A 15,814-nucleotide genomic window follows, 5' to 3' on the forward strand; every position below is an offset into this window, starting at 1 on the left:
CGAGGTTCAGGCCGAAAATGACAGGTTAAACAATGAATTACTCAAAAAGTCAGAAAATCTAAGCAGGAAAAGAACAACCTCGAAACAAGTCTCAAGACTGAGATCGAAAAGAATTCAAATTTGCAAAAGTCATTAAAGGAGCTTCAGGAGAAATTCCTAAATTTCGGCAGCCGATGCGTGCAACGGCTGAAGGATGTGTTTCACTCTATCGGAGCCAGCTCTGAAAAATTTACACCTTCAGCTGAAAACCTGCCCAGCACCTTGGAATACATTGAAGGCGAGGTTGATGCACTTGACGGGTAGCTTCTCGAGGCACAGTTACCGCTTTCCTGAAGGCTGGCTGTACGCATGGAAAAATTCTAAATAGGCCAAACTTCAGCTTGTCAGCAGCAGATTTGGTTGATATCCCAAGCCTAGCCCGAAGCATCGAAAACAGATTTATGACCCAGATTTGGGTAAATGGCGGGCGAAAAATGGCTGGTGATGAAGCTCGGAGCCACCTTAAGCCCGTGAGAAACTTATATTTGTTACTTTTACCTTCTCCTTGAAATTTGCACCTTTCTTATTCTGCTTTTTAATATGTGCAGGATGACGAAGCTGAAGAATGACGGACTGAAGCTTAACAGTTGCTATAAAAGACTTTCCTGCAAAAAATTCTGGAGAAATCTTTGTAATATAATTGTGGAAAAACTTATGTAAATTTGTACATACCTTGTAATATATCTTGTCTCCTTTATCCGTGTACAATCTACTTTGCTATGAACGAAACTTCATTTTTGAGCCGAAGGCGAAAAACACCTTCCCTTCTTTTCGTACACAACGAAGCATGAAAATTTCCTCTTTCTTCGAAGTTTTTTCTCATAGCCGAAGCATCTGTCTTTTGTGGTATGATGATAATGATTCTATATATGTCTCAATGAATGTTTATGAATGCAAATGTCATGATGTAATGTATCGTGCAAATGAATATCGGAATATATTCCAAACCATAATCATAGCCTCCATTCCCTTAGGAATGACTCAAATCTTTTTGCCGTTTACTTTTCGGCTTCACCGTTTACTTTTCGGTGTATCAGCGCTGACTTTTCGCTGTAAGCCTCCCTTAGGAGCTTCTTCGCCTTTTACTTTCGGCGGAATCAGCGTTTATTTTTCGCTGTAAGCCTCCCTTAGGAGCTTCTTCGCCTTTTACTTTTGGCGGAATCAGCGTTTATTTTTCGCTGTAAGCTCTGCATTCCCTTAGGAACGACTTTTGAGCTTCTCCCTGTTTTCTTTTCTTTTTCCTTTGCATTTACATTTACATTTTTTGGGGGATATCACTCTTATAGAATTGAAATAAGGAAAAGAAAAATTACATGTTGTGGCCCCATTAAAAACCTTTCTCCCCCTTTGGAAAGAAAAAGGGTGCCACAAAAAAGAATAGAAAAAATTACATCAAGCTAAACATAATATCGCCGAAGCTCATCCGCATTCCACGATCTAGGAATATCGTTGTCGTCCATATCCTTCAATCTGTATGAACCGGGTCTTGACGAAGATACTACCAAAAAAGGTCTTCCCACTTCAGCTATAATTTGCCTACTGTCTCAGGGTTGGCTACTCTTCGAAGCACCAAGTGTCCTGGTTCAATGTTCTTTAGCCTAACCTTTCTATCACGCCATTTTATTGTTTCAGCTTGGTATTTGTTGATGTTTTCCACAGCTTGAAGCCTGATCCCTTCTATAGCATCTTTTTCCACAGAGTAATCAGCTTCAGCTTCGTCTTCTGCCGAAGCTACTATTCTTATTGATCCTGCTTTGGCTTCTTCCTGAGTTATTGCTTCGTCACCAAACAATAGTTTGAATGGTGTAAAGCATGTTGATCTTGATACTGTTGTGTTATGGCTCCACACCACTTTGATTAATTCGTCTGGCCACTTTCCCCTGGGCTGATTGAAGATTAACTTCATTATTCCTGTCATTATGATCCCATTAGCTCTTTTAACAAGTCCATTTGACTCCGGATGTCGAACTGATGCGAAATGGATCTTCGTGCTAATTTGATCGCAAAATTCTCTGAAAGCTTCGGAATCAAACTGTGTTCCATTATCCGCAGTAATGGCCTTCGGCACTCCGAAGCGACAAACAATATTTTGCCAGAAAAACTTTTGAATAGTGACCGAAGTTGTCACACCCGGATTTTAGGGGTCCAAAACCCGGGCGTGAACATAATCACCAGGTGTGCTGGGACCAAGTCTCACACATATGATGATTCATGGCACAGGATCGAATGTCACATCTTTACTATATAATCGGAGTTTTGTACAAAATAAATAAATAATTACATTATATGGAGACAACGGTCCAGCAACCCAAAGTTGACTGGGAGACGACGGCCTAGATCTCTCTCACGAACTCATCGCAGCATCCTCCATGCGCCTCATCCTGCGGTACCTGTTCTTGACCTGTGGGGGGGTGTGAGACAGCAAGAGTGAGCTCACATACGTTCATTGATCAACAAGTTGTGGGGAATAATGTGAATGAACTCGCCCAAGGTGGGAGTTCATGTGAAGTGTAAGGCTTACCAAAGAGGATGGTTAGAGCTGAGCATTGCTTTTAAAGTTGGTCAAAATTTTATTAGCAATTACTAAGTATAAGTAAATACCAACTCAATTAAATAGTAGAACAGAAGTAACAACATCACCTGCGATGCAATGCATATGACAAATTGAATTTAGTTCCATAAATTAATCATCAGAGAGTCCTGAGCTGCTCATGACCGTGAGCTTGGCTAGTATACCAGTTTTACACTCTGCAGAGGTGGTACCCTTTACCCACAAGTCATGTTACCCGTCTGCCAAGGGATCGCGACTTCCCATACACCTCTACCGAGGAGGCGAGGCAGGGTAACACTACGAGGCCTTTACAAAGTTCCACTAGCTTCAGAAAACCCGCTACAGTTTATAGGAAGCTCCAATGCAGGAATCCCTTGCAGGACCGCCATCGCAGCAAAATCCTCCCGAGGGCCTCCCTACACTGACCACTCCCCTACTGCCCTTGCCCCTTTCGGGTAAGGTAGTCCTCCACTAGCTTTCCTAATTAATCAGCCAAGGGCGTCCATAAACCCTTGTGGTGGCACGTGTTTCTCAAGTTAAGCTCTATGTTCCAATTAACATTAATGATCTTGACATGAACAGTAAATAACAACGGATAACAAAAGTATAATCATGAATAATGTGTATCTCAATGCCCAAAACCACATATAGCACTAGCAAGTACTACCCAAAAAGTTCAGTGGTAAACAAGGCATAAAGATAGACAAACTAGGGTAACCTATTAGGTCCCATCAAAATTAACCTATGCAGATCATTATGATTAATTAGAACATGAGTGGGTAAAAGAAGTGATCAAGGGCACAACTTGCCTGGGACTTGAGATTCCAGGTACTAGGATGATCTTCAGATTCTCGTGACCTCACTGCTAAACGTACCAATACAAACAAACATGGTATAGGCAAAAATTAACATTACACCAAACATAAGAATAAACTGCGTAATAACAATCTACGCGCTGCTACGGGATCGTAGGAACAAGAATCACTAAATTCGGAGTTACGGTTATGTAGTTATGATTTTATAAAGATTTAAGTGTTGGACAAGAAGGAAATTGAGCACATAAATTATACCTTTGTTTCATAAAATAAAATTACCGGATGATAAACAATATTATTATGAATTTATAGCAAGTGGAATAAATTAATTCGGACCTAAGATGAATTAAATATGAATTATACAAGTTTCTGGAATTATTTTTATACTAAAAATCAATTTCCCTAATCATTTATCTATTTTTATCTACCTCTGGACTGCGCGTCAATTACTAAGAAGCTCGAGGTTTAATTCGCAAAATCTACCAGACTCAACCTTGACCCGAGGTGGACGGCGGGTTAATTCATCGAAAAGCCGAGGGCTCTTTAGAAAGAAAGCCAGGGCGAAGGGGTATCGTTGATTCAGAGCCGTCCGATCAACTCCGGACGCACCAGATTAAATCCTGAGGGGTCTGAATCGGTACGCGCCATGAGCAGTCCGATCGTGATCCGACGGTCGCGGGCGAAACATTACCTAGATCTAATCCTAGCCCTTCAACTGGTTAATCAACGGTCAGGATTCAATCGGTCGAATAGCTCTCTCAGGCAATCTGATCACAGCCGCAAGAAAGGGATCCAACGGTCGGTGCCTTTCTCCCTCCCTGCGCACGCAACAGGGCAAGTGCGAGCGATTCGCACGGCGGCGCTCCCGGCGAGCTCACCGTGGATACCGCCCTGGCTCACACATGCCATTCTTCTCCCTAGAGAGTGCTATACGGAGGGAAGTCCAAGGCGAATTGATCCACAAATCCCTACCAAGGTTATCGGCACAAGGAATCGCGCCCACAGGAATATGCGGCATGACGGCGAAGGCGCATCCCCGATTAGCGATCAGGGCAGCATCAGTGCGCCAAACGAAGCCTGATTCAGCGCTAAATGAAGCAGAGAAGGTATAGAAGAGAATGAGGGAATTCTTACAGGCGATTAATCGACTCCGGACACAGCCCACGGGGAGGCACGGATTTGCTGCGGCGGCTTGCCCTCAGTTGACCAGCGACTCGGCCGAGGTATGGACGCCGGCGACGACACCAGATGGCCCAGGGACTCCGCGCCTTGGTTCGCCACGCCCCGGTGATGCCACACGGCCCCACTCCAGCCACAGACCGGAAGCACAATCGGACCACAGCGACGGCGGCTACGAACGAAGCCGAGCCACGGGGCAGGAAGTGGTGGTGGAGAAGGGCGCCGCGGCTCAAGCATACAGGAGGAGGATAAGCGATGAGCAGGGAAGAGACAAAGGCGGAGCTCGGTCGTTAGAACAAATCTCCGGCGACCGGCGCGCGATTTCCTCCAGCGCGCCCCTTGCGACAACCCTGTGTGCCTTGCGCACTCTACACTCCAACATCGATGGTAGACGATGTCTATGTCGAACTCTCCAATCCCGATCTCAATGCTGGCTCCCTCTCAATCACCCTCTGCGCTATTCTCCTGGGTTCTAGTAGAAAGGGAGGATGCCGGGAGCGCACATATATACTCTTAGGCGGCCAGGAATCATCAACGGAATCCCAAGATCCTGGCGCGAGATCTACCCGATGACCCGCAACGGCCGGAGCAGACGAACGGTCGTAGCAAGCTGTGCCCAAGCAGGCATATCGTGTACGGGGTGTGAGGCTCGGCCGTTGCGTCCACTTAGAAGTCGGACGCGTAGAGTCCGAGATCTCCGGTAACCGACGCGAGCTTGGCTGGTATGGAAATAAGCAGTGCGTGAGAGGCTTGCATGCTTATGTCACTGCTTAGGTCATGCTTAGGTAAGCTCCGGCCAAATGAATTAAAAAATATTAAAAACCCGTATAGCATGTGCATGTGGGCTGTGGGAAAGAGAATAGGAGATGGGATGATCGTGATTTTGCATTTTGTTTATTTTTTTTCTTCTAAATTTTTGAACGAATTCTAAATGTAAATAGAGTTTTGATTCTCAGTTTCCAACCTAATGCAACACATAAAATAAAATCCAGCATGATGCATATTTTTTTTAATTTACCTTATTTCATTACTTATTAGTTAATTTAATCACTTGAACATGATGGTTTTATTTATGCTAAATAAGAAAATCCACAAAATAAAATTTTATAACCTTTCTTTTATTCAGCAAGAATCTGGGTATTACAAATCCTACCCCCCTTAAAAATAATCTCGTCCTCGAGATTTGTAAGAAAGAGGATGCAACAAGTTTGGTTTGTAGTCTATGTTTCAATTTCTAAGGGGTTTTAATACCAAAAGATTTTTTTGTTCAAGTTTATAATACAAATTAGCATGTGATTACGAAAACATGGGTATATGTATATCCACTTTATTATGTAGAATAGAAGATGTCCTTAGAGCATAGATAGGTTTGGTTAAGAAAGGGTGGGGTTAGGAAAGACTCTATCCAAGATTATGGATCTTGATTACTTTTGAAGATCTGGCTTGAATCTTATCCTTCCTTGATTGATAAGGTCGATCATCTTCGATCTTCGTTCTTGAAGTTGTTATCCGAATTAGGGACATGTAGTTAGGATAACTGGGGTACACGAGGTAGGTAGGTTTGAACAAAGTTTTACTTTGCTTTTAGGACAAATGTACTAAGTAGCCTGTGAGGTAGGTCATGTTGTTTGTTCACGGACGAGTTGGTCTGTCGTTCTTAATTTAGTGCAGAGTGCAATAAGTTAAAATATGTTTTATAGGGGTAGAGTCTCATTTATTTTACCACTATCAACTAGTTAAGTGATTGACCTTAGGTTAGCTCAACTTAAGGTTAGACTTCGTTAGGTTAGATTAATCCATCACATTAGATCAGATCTGAGTTAGATTGTTATGACTAGATAAGATCTCATTAATTTGGATTAGATCATGGTTGTTACTTTAGGATGAGATAAGCAAAGTTGTTAGGATAAGACGAATATGTCAAGGTGAGATGAATCTATTGAGATAAGAGGGAATCTTTTAAGCCAAGATGGATCTATGAGTGTAAGATAGAATCTTTCAAGATGAGATGAATATTGTTAGGCTAGATACTTTAATGAGGGATAATCTAGTTTGTCTAGTTAGTTTTATAAGCATTATGTATATGCAGATGTAATTATGGACATTACTCCACAACTCATCACACTCAATCAAAAATCCAAATCAGACATGTATCACAAGAACAAACATTCAAACATACAAATATTTACCAAAAATAGTTTTGATTTTGTTCCTAAAAGTAGGTCTCCTATTCCTAAAGGTCACTTTAGGTACGGGATTTCAAAGTGTGAAATCCACATTTGTCTTTAGAAAAGAAAAGATAAGAATAATCAGAGTAAAGCGGAAATAGATGAGAAAAGATTAAGATAAGTTTAGAAAAGAATCAGAGTAGCAAAGATAAGTAGACAATGGTTATCTAGTTCTATCTAGGTTTCGTCCTACAGTCAACATTCCTCTGATACCACTTCTGTCACACCCGGATTTTAGGGGTCCAAAACCCGGGCGTGAACATAATCACCAGGTGTGCTGGGACCAAGTCTCACACATATGATGATTCATGGCACAGGATCGAATGTCACATCTTTACTATATAATCGAAGTTTTGTACAAAATAAATAAATAATTACATTATATGGAGACAACGGTCCAGCAACCCAAAGTTGACTGGGAGACGACGGCCTAGATCTCTCTCACGAACTCATCGCAGCATCCTCCATGCGCCTCATCCTGCGGTACCTGTTCTTGACCTGTGGGGGGGTGTGAGACAGCAAGAGTGAGCTCACATACGTTCATCGCTCAACAAGTTGTGGGGAATAATGTGAATGAACTCGCCCAAGGTGGGAGTTCATGTGAAGTGTAAGGCTTACCAAAGAGGATGGTTAGAGCTGAGCATTGCTTTTAAAGTTGGTCAAAATTTTATTAGCAATTACTAAGTATAAGTAAATACCAACTTAATTAAATAGTAGAACAGAAGTAACAACATCACCTGCGATGCAATGCATATGACAAATTGAATTTAGTTCCATAAATTAATCATCAGAGAGTCCTGAGCTGCTCATGACCGTGAGCTCGGCTAGTATACCAGTTTTACACTCTGCAGAGGTGGTACCCTTTACCCACAAGTCATGTTACCCGTCTGCCAAGGGATCGCGACTTCCCATACACCTCTACCGAGGAGGCGAGGCAGGGTAACACTACGAGGCCTTTACAAAGTTCCACTAGCTTCAGAAAACCCGCTATAGTTTATAGGAAGCTCCAATGCAGGAATCCCTTGCAGGACCGCCATCGCAGCAAAATCCTCCCGAGGGCCTCCCTACACTGACCACTCCCCTACTGCCCTTGCCCCTTTCGGGTAAGGTAGTCCTCCACTAGCTTTCCTAATTAATCAGCCAAGGGCGTCCATAAACCCTTGTGGTGGCACGTGTTTCTCAAGTTAAGCTCTATGTTCCAATTAACATTAATGATCTTGACATGAACAGTAAATAACAACGGATAACAAAAGTATAATCATGAATAATGTGTATCTCAATGCCCAAAACCACATATAGCACTAGCAAGTACTACCCAAAAAGTTCAGTGGTAAACAAGGCATAAAGATAGACAAACTAGGGTAACCTATTAGGTCCCATCAAAATTAACCTATGCAGATCATTATGATTAATTAGAACATGAGTGGGTAAAAGAAGTGATCAAGGGCACAACTTGCCTGGGACTTGAGATTCCAGGTACCAGGATGATCTTCAGATTCTCGTGACCTCACTGCTAAACGTACCAATACAAACAAACATGGTATAGGCAAAAATTAACATTACACCAAACATAAGAATAAACTGCGTAATAACAATCTACGCGCTGCTACGGGATCGTAGGAACAAGAATCACTAAATTCGGAGTTACGATTATGTAGTTATGATTTTATAAAGATTTAAGTGTTGGACAAGAAGGAAATTGAGCACATAAATTATACCTTTGTTTCATAAAATAAAATTACCGGATGATAAACAATATTATTATGAATTTATAGCAAGTGGAATAAATTAATTCGGACCTAAGATGAATTAAATATGAATTATACAAGTTTCTGGAATTATTTTTATACTAAAAATCAATTTCCCTAATCATTTATCTATTTTTATCTACCTCTGGACTGCGCGTCAATTACTAAGAAGCTCGAGGTTTAATTCGCAAAATCTACCAGACTCAACCTTGACCCGAGGTGGACGGCGGGTTAATTCATCGAAAAGCCGAGGGCTCTTTAGAAAGAAAGCCAGGGCGAAGGGGTATCGTTGATTCAGAGCCGTCCGATCAACTCCGGACGCACCAGATTAAATCCTGAGGGGTCTGAATCGGTACGCGCCATGAGCAGTCCGATCGTGATCCGACGGTCGCGGGCGAAACATTACCTAGATCTAATCCTAGCCCTTCAACTGGTTAATCAACGGTCAGGATTCAATCGGTCGAATAGCTCTCTCAGGCAATCTGATCACAGCCGCAAGAAAGGGATCCAACGGTCGGTGCCTTTCTCCCTCCCTGCGCACGCAACAGGGCAAGTGCGAGCGATTCGCACGGCGGCGCTCCCGGTGAGCTCACCGTGGATACCGCCCTGGCTCACACATGCCATTCTTCTCCCTAGAGAGTGCTATACGGAGGGAAGTCCAAGGCGAATTGATCCACAAATCCCTACCAAGGTTATCGGCACAAGGAATCGCGCCCACAGGAATATGCGGCATGACGGCGAAGGCGCATCCCCGATTAGCGATCAGGGCAGCATCAGTGCGCCAAACGAAGCCTGATTCAGCGCTAAATGAAGCAGAGAAGGTATAGAAGAGAATGAGGGAATTCTTACAGGCGATTAATCGACTCTGGACACAGCCCACGGGGAGGCACGGATTTGCTGCGGCGGCTTGCCCTCAGTTGACCAGCGACTCGGCCGAGATATGGACGCCGGCGACGACACCAGATGGCCCAGGGACTCTGCGCCTTGGTTCGCCACGCCCCGGTGATGCCACACGGCCCCACTCCAGCCACAGACCGGAAGCACAATCGGACCACAGCGACGGCGGCAACGAACGAAGCCGAGCCACGGGGCAGGAAGTGGTGGTGGAGAAGGGTGCCGCGGCTCAAGCATACAGGAGGAGGATAAGCGATGAGCAGGGAAGAGACAAAGGCGGAGCTCGGTCGTTAGAACAAATCTCCGGCGACCGGCGCGCGATTTCGTCCAGCGCGCCCCTTGCGACAACCCTGTGTGCCTTGCGCACTCTACACTCCAACATCGATGGTAGACGATGTCTATGTCGAACTCTCCAATCCCGATCTCAATGCTGGCTCCCTCTCAATCACCCTCTGCGCTATTCTCCTGGGTTCTAGTAGAAAGGGAGGATGCCGGGAGCGCACATATATACTCTTAGGCGGCCAGGAATCATCAACGGAATCCCAAGATCCCGGCGCGAGATCTACCCGACGACCCGCAACGGCCGGAGCAGACGAACGGTCGTAGCAAGCTGTGCCCAAGCAGGCATATCGTGTACGGGGTGTGAGGCTCGGCCGTTGCGTCCACTTAGAAGTCGGACGCGTAGAGTTCGAGATCTCCGGTAACCGACGCGAGCTTGGCTGGGATGGAAATAAGCAGTGCGTGAGAGGCTTGCATGCTTATGTCACTGCTTAGGTCATGCTTAGGTAAGCTCCGGCCAAATGAATTAAAAAATATTAAAAACCCGTATAGCATGTGCATGTGGGCTGTGGGAAAGAGAATAGGAGATGGGATGATCGTGGTTTTGCATTTTGTTTATTTTTTTTTTCTTCTAAATTTTTGAACGAATTCTAAATGTAAATAGAGTTTTGATTCTCAGTTTCCAACCTAATGCAACACATAAAATAAAATCCAGCATGATGCATATTTTTTTAATTTACCTTATTTCATTACTTATTAGTTAATTTAATCACTTGAACATGATGGTTTTATTTATGCTAAATAAGAAAATCCGCAAAATAAAATTTTATAACCTTTCTTTTATTCAGCAAGAATCTGGGTATTACAGAAGTTATTGTGGCTAAAGGCTTTGCCTCAATCCACTTAGAAAAATATTCCACTGCCACTACAATATATCTTAAGTTGCCTTGTGCTGGTGGTAACGGTCCTAACAAATCAAGGCCCCACCTTTGCAACGGCCAAGTGGGTTGTATTAACTGAGTTAAAGACGAAGGTTGTTTTTGATCTCTTGCACATTTCTGACAACCTTCGCACTTTTGGACTAATTCCGCTGCATCCGAAGCTGCCTTTGGCCAATAAAATCCTTGACGGAAAACTTTTCCAAGCAAAGGCCTAGATCCAATGTGAGATCCACATAGGCCTGCGTGTATTTCCTTCATCAATTCTATACCTTCGGCTCTGGATAAACACTTGAGTAACGGAGAACAGACCCCACGCTTGTATAGTTCCCCTTCTATTATGACATATGGTCGAGCTCTTGCCTCTATCCTCCTGTTATAAGCTTCGTCATCTGAAAGAAAGTTACCCTGAAGGAAAGAGATGATCTCAGTTCTCTAGTCTTCACTGTAAACAGGGGATATGTTGAGGACCGCTCTTTCAAGAAGCTCAACCGAAGGTGCTTTTATTGTTTCAAAAAATACTTCCGAAGGTAAGAGCAGCCCCTGTGCTGCTGACTTAGCTAATAAATCAGCATATTCATTTTCTCCACGAGGAATATTTTTAACAGAAAAGCCTTCAAAGGAAGCCTCAATCCTTCGGACCGTGTCTAAATATTTTTCAAGCTTCAGATCTCTTGCTTTATAACTTTTATCAATATGACCAGAAATAACTTGGGAATCAGTTTTAAGAACCGCCCTTCTGATTCCCATCGCCTTTAACTTCCGAAGACCCAAAAGTAAAGCTTCGTACTCAGCAATATTATTTGTGCAACTAAAATCAAGTCTTGTTGCATAACAAGTTTTAACTTTGGAAGGTGCAACCAACACAGCAGCTGCTCCTGCTCCGAAGGTTCCCCAAGATCCATCGCAAAATACTGTCCAAACTTCAGCATCTTTATTCGTTTCTTCTTCCTGAGCCCCTGGCGTCCAGTTAGCAATGAAGTCTGTCAATGCTTGAGATTGAATCGAAGATCTATGCACATAATCAATACAGAATTCATTGAGCTCTGCAGCCCATTTTCCAACCCTTCCAGTAGCTTCTCTATTTCTCATAAAACAGCATATTGTATGCCTGGAAATAGTGCCAAAGCTTCCTGGAGGCCATTAAAACAGCATACAGCACCTTCTCCAACTCTGTATAATTTTTCTTTGATAAACTAAGAACTTCGAATACAAAGTATATTGGGGCTTGCTTTTTAACTTGGCCTTCAAGCTTCTCCTGGACGAGTGCTGCACTTACCGCTGAGTGCGAAGCTGCCACATATAACAACAGAGGAGCCCCTGGCATTGGTGGAGTTAGTGTTGTTAGGTCTATCAAATATTGCTTCAGCTCTTCGAAGGCTCTCTGCTGAACTGGTCCCCATTGAAAAACTTCGGCTGACTTCAGCACTTCAAAAAATGGTAAATTTCTCTCTGCTGATCTAGATATAAATCTGTTGAGAGATGCCAGTCTTCCTGTCAATCTTTGAGCCCCCTTCTTTGTACTTGGTGGTTCCATTCGAAGGATAGCTTTGATTTTATTTGGATTAGCTTCAATCCCTTTTGTTGAAACTAGACAGCCAAGAAATTTCCCTTTCTTCACTCCGAAGACACATTTTTCTGGATTCAACTTTAAACCAGCCTGTCTAAAATTAGCGAAGGTCTCCTGCAGATCAGCAATGTGATTATCTTGCTTCGTGTTTTTTACAATGATATCATCAACATAAGTTAGCACATTTATACCTATCTGAGAATGAAGAACCTTCGCAGTCATTCTACTGAAGCTTCCTCCAGCATTCTTGAGCCCCTCAGGCATCCGAAGGTAACAATATGTTCCACTAGGGGTTATAAAGCTGGTTTTTGGCTCATCCTCCTTCTTCATCCAAATTTGATCATAGCCTAAATAACAATCTAGCAGACTCATAAGCTCTGATGAAGATGCTGCATCAACTAGAGAATCTATCCTGGGCAATGGAAACTCGTCCTTCGGACAGGCCTTGTTGAGATCAGTAAAATCGATACACATTCTCCATTTACCATTGGCCTTTTTTACCATAACAGTGTTAGCCAGCCATTCTGGGTATTTTACCTCTCTGATAGCTCCGGCACTGAGGAGCCTTTTCATTTCATTCCAAGCACCTTCGGCCTTGTCATCAGACATCTTCCGAAGCCTCTGCTTTCTGGGTCTAAAGGATGGGTCAACATTGAGCGAATGTTCAATAACATCCCTGTTAACTCCGCAAAGATCATTACCTGACCATGCAAAAACATCTTTGTTGTTGAACAGAAACCTTATCAAGGTTTTCTCCTGTTCTTCAGACAATTGGGATCCCAATAGCACCTTCTGCTCTGCTATGTCCTCACACAAAAGCATGGGCTTCGGCTGATCGGCCGAAGCAGCTTTCTCCCTTCTAAACTTGTACTGCTCACAAGCTTCAGCTCCATCTATGTTATGGATTGCTTTTGAGTCTGTCCAGTTTCCTTCGGCCCTTCTGGCAGCTTCCTGACTTCCATGAATGGCAATAGGTCCTTGATCCGAAGGTATCTTCATGCAAAGGTATGCTGGATGAAGAATTGCTTTGAAGGCATTGAGAGTACCACGACCAATGATTGCATTGTAAGGGTATTCCATGTCAACAATATCGAACACAACTTGTTCAGTCCTTGTGTTGTTGATAAATCCGAAGGTTACTGGCATTGTGATTTTTCCAAGTGCTACAATCTGCCTTCCTCCGAAGCCACAAAGGGGATGTGTGGCATCATGGATCTTGTCTTCGGGCTCTTGCATCTGTCTGAAGGCCTTAGCAAATATGATATCAGCTGCACTGCCTGTATCAACCAAAACATTATGGACCAGAAATCCTTTGATCACACAAGAGATAACCATAGCATCATTGTGTGGGTAATCCTGGAGCTGAAGATCCTCTTGAGAGAAGGTAATTGGAATGTGAGACCATCTTGACTTGATGAAGGGTCCTTGTACCCCTACATGTTGTACTCTTCTCTACGTCTCCTTCTTCTGTTTCTTGTTAGCCGGCTCTGAGCATGAACCGCCTGTTATCGGGAGAATCAGCTTCGGAGCCGAAGCAGTTCCAGCTTGGTTCTTGAACGAAGCCATTGTCTCAGGAAAGTGGAAGTGAGTTCACCGGAGGTGGGCGCCAATGTTGGGGACTTGTTCTCAAATGCTATGAATTAAGAACAAGGCAACATAAAATGTTAAATATTAATGCCCTTCGTCTGCTGAAGCATTATCTCCCCAAGGATTTAATGAATTTCGGACGAAGACCACAACTAGAATATCACGAAGGTTACACCTTCGTGATTAAACTTACAAGATAATACAAAGTAATATAAAATGTGAAACATTAAAGATAAATATATCAGAAATAAATGACATCATTCGCATATCTTATTATGTGAATCTAAAATGTTAGAACATAATGTTTAGGTACATTTATACCTTTGCCTTGACAAATAATAATTCCTGAGTGATGCGTTTGCAATTACAGGAATGCGTGAACAGTAAAGGAATATTGTTCACTATTTATAGGCACAGGACACAGCCTGTGAGGAATTACAATCATGCCCCTCATAAAAGTTTACAACAACGACTCAGACCCTTATGGACTAAAAGGTCATTCTATCTTTAAGTCGGTTCGACCCTTCATCTTCGGATATGTTGTAATACCGAAGCTTTATGAATGGTACCTTCGGCATCACGTACGAGCAGCTTCAGCCGAAGCTGTTTCTCTCCGCAGGACCTTCGGCGACGAAGCATGGTCCCAACAGGGTATAATTATTATGAATTTTAGGGTTATTTAAAAATATGTTTTCGAATTTAGAAAAGAAAAAGAAAAAAAGGAAAACTAACCTAACCTAACCCTAAAAGCCCACCAGGGCCCAACAAGGACCGGCCACCGCCCCTGACCTAAACCTAGCGCGCGCCCCCTCCCAGCTGAAGCCGCCGCCGCCACGAGGGAATCCCCCTTCCTCCTCTTGCGTGCGGGCCCCACCAGGCCATCTCCCTCCTCTCCCTTTCTCTGTCACGCAACCGCCTCGCACCCACGCCCAGGCCTCCAGCAGCCGAGCGCCCCTGCACGACAGGACGGACCTGACCGCAACAGACGCCAGGAACCCAAGCGCCGCGCCAGAACCTTGCCCCTGCACGCATCAGACGCCACCCAGCGACCTGCCCGACACGCCCGAACAGGACCGCGACACGTCGAGCCCCAGCCCGACCCCGCGCAGCACCGCGCCATGCGCGCCGTGCCCCCGAAGCTCCGCGTCCGTTCTTCATTGCGTGTAATGGAACTTTGTTGCGTCCGTTTCCCTCCCCCATTACTCCCTCTCATCAATGGCGCCTTGAACCCGTCGTTTCTCCCTCTCCCTTCCTATAAAGCCGAGGCCGCGCACAGAGCTCTCCCTCCCGCAGCCGAGCTCGCTCCCTCTCCTCGTTCTCTCCCTCGCCGCTGGAGCTCACTGTCGTCGCCGTTGTGGACCGAAGCCGGAGCAGCGCCCTTCTCACCGCCGGAGCTCGCCGTCGTGCCTCGCCGGAGACGTGCCCGAACCCCGTCCAAGCCTCACCGATCCTGTCGTGCCAAGCCTTCGCCTAGTCGCGCGCTCGAGCCCGTTCGCCGTCGTCCGTTCACCCAAGGTTGAAGACAAACCCAAAACGTTGATTTATTTTCTAAAGCATGTTTTGAATTTTATGAATTATTGTTATAATATTAAGATGATTTGACGATTTATGTGTATGAGTTTAGAGAATTCGATGTATATGTATAGCCAAAATCGAATCCCGCGACAATGCTTTGAATATGTGTATGATTTTATAATTTTAAAAATGATTACGGTCACTATTCACTACCTCGGTGATTTTCATACTAGAAATGTTTATAATTAATTTCGCTTTTAGTGTGTGGAACGATAATTGGTTTGTATTGATATAAGTTTAATTTTAGTGATATAAGAAATTGAAATAGGAATCAAGCCACGTATTTCCGGTCAAATGAAGATATAGATTTTACTATTTATAATAAATGTATTCATAAGTATAGCACTTAAATTACTTAGAATTAGTAAAATATTTATCTATGTCATAATAACCATAAATATGTTATTAAAA

The sequence above is a fragment of the Zea mays genome, chromosome 5 (genome assembly GCF_902167145.1).
Source record: "Zea mays cultivar B73 chromosome 5, Zm-B73-REFERENCE-NAM-5.0, whole genome shotgun sequence".
Taxonomy (NCBI): Eukaryota; Viridiplantae; Streptophyta; class Magnoliopsida; order Poales; family Poaceae; genus Zea; species Zea mays.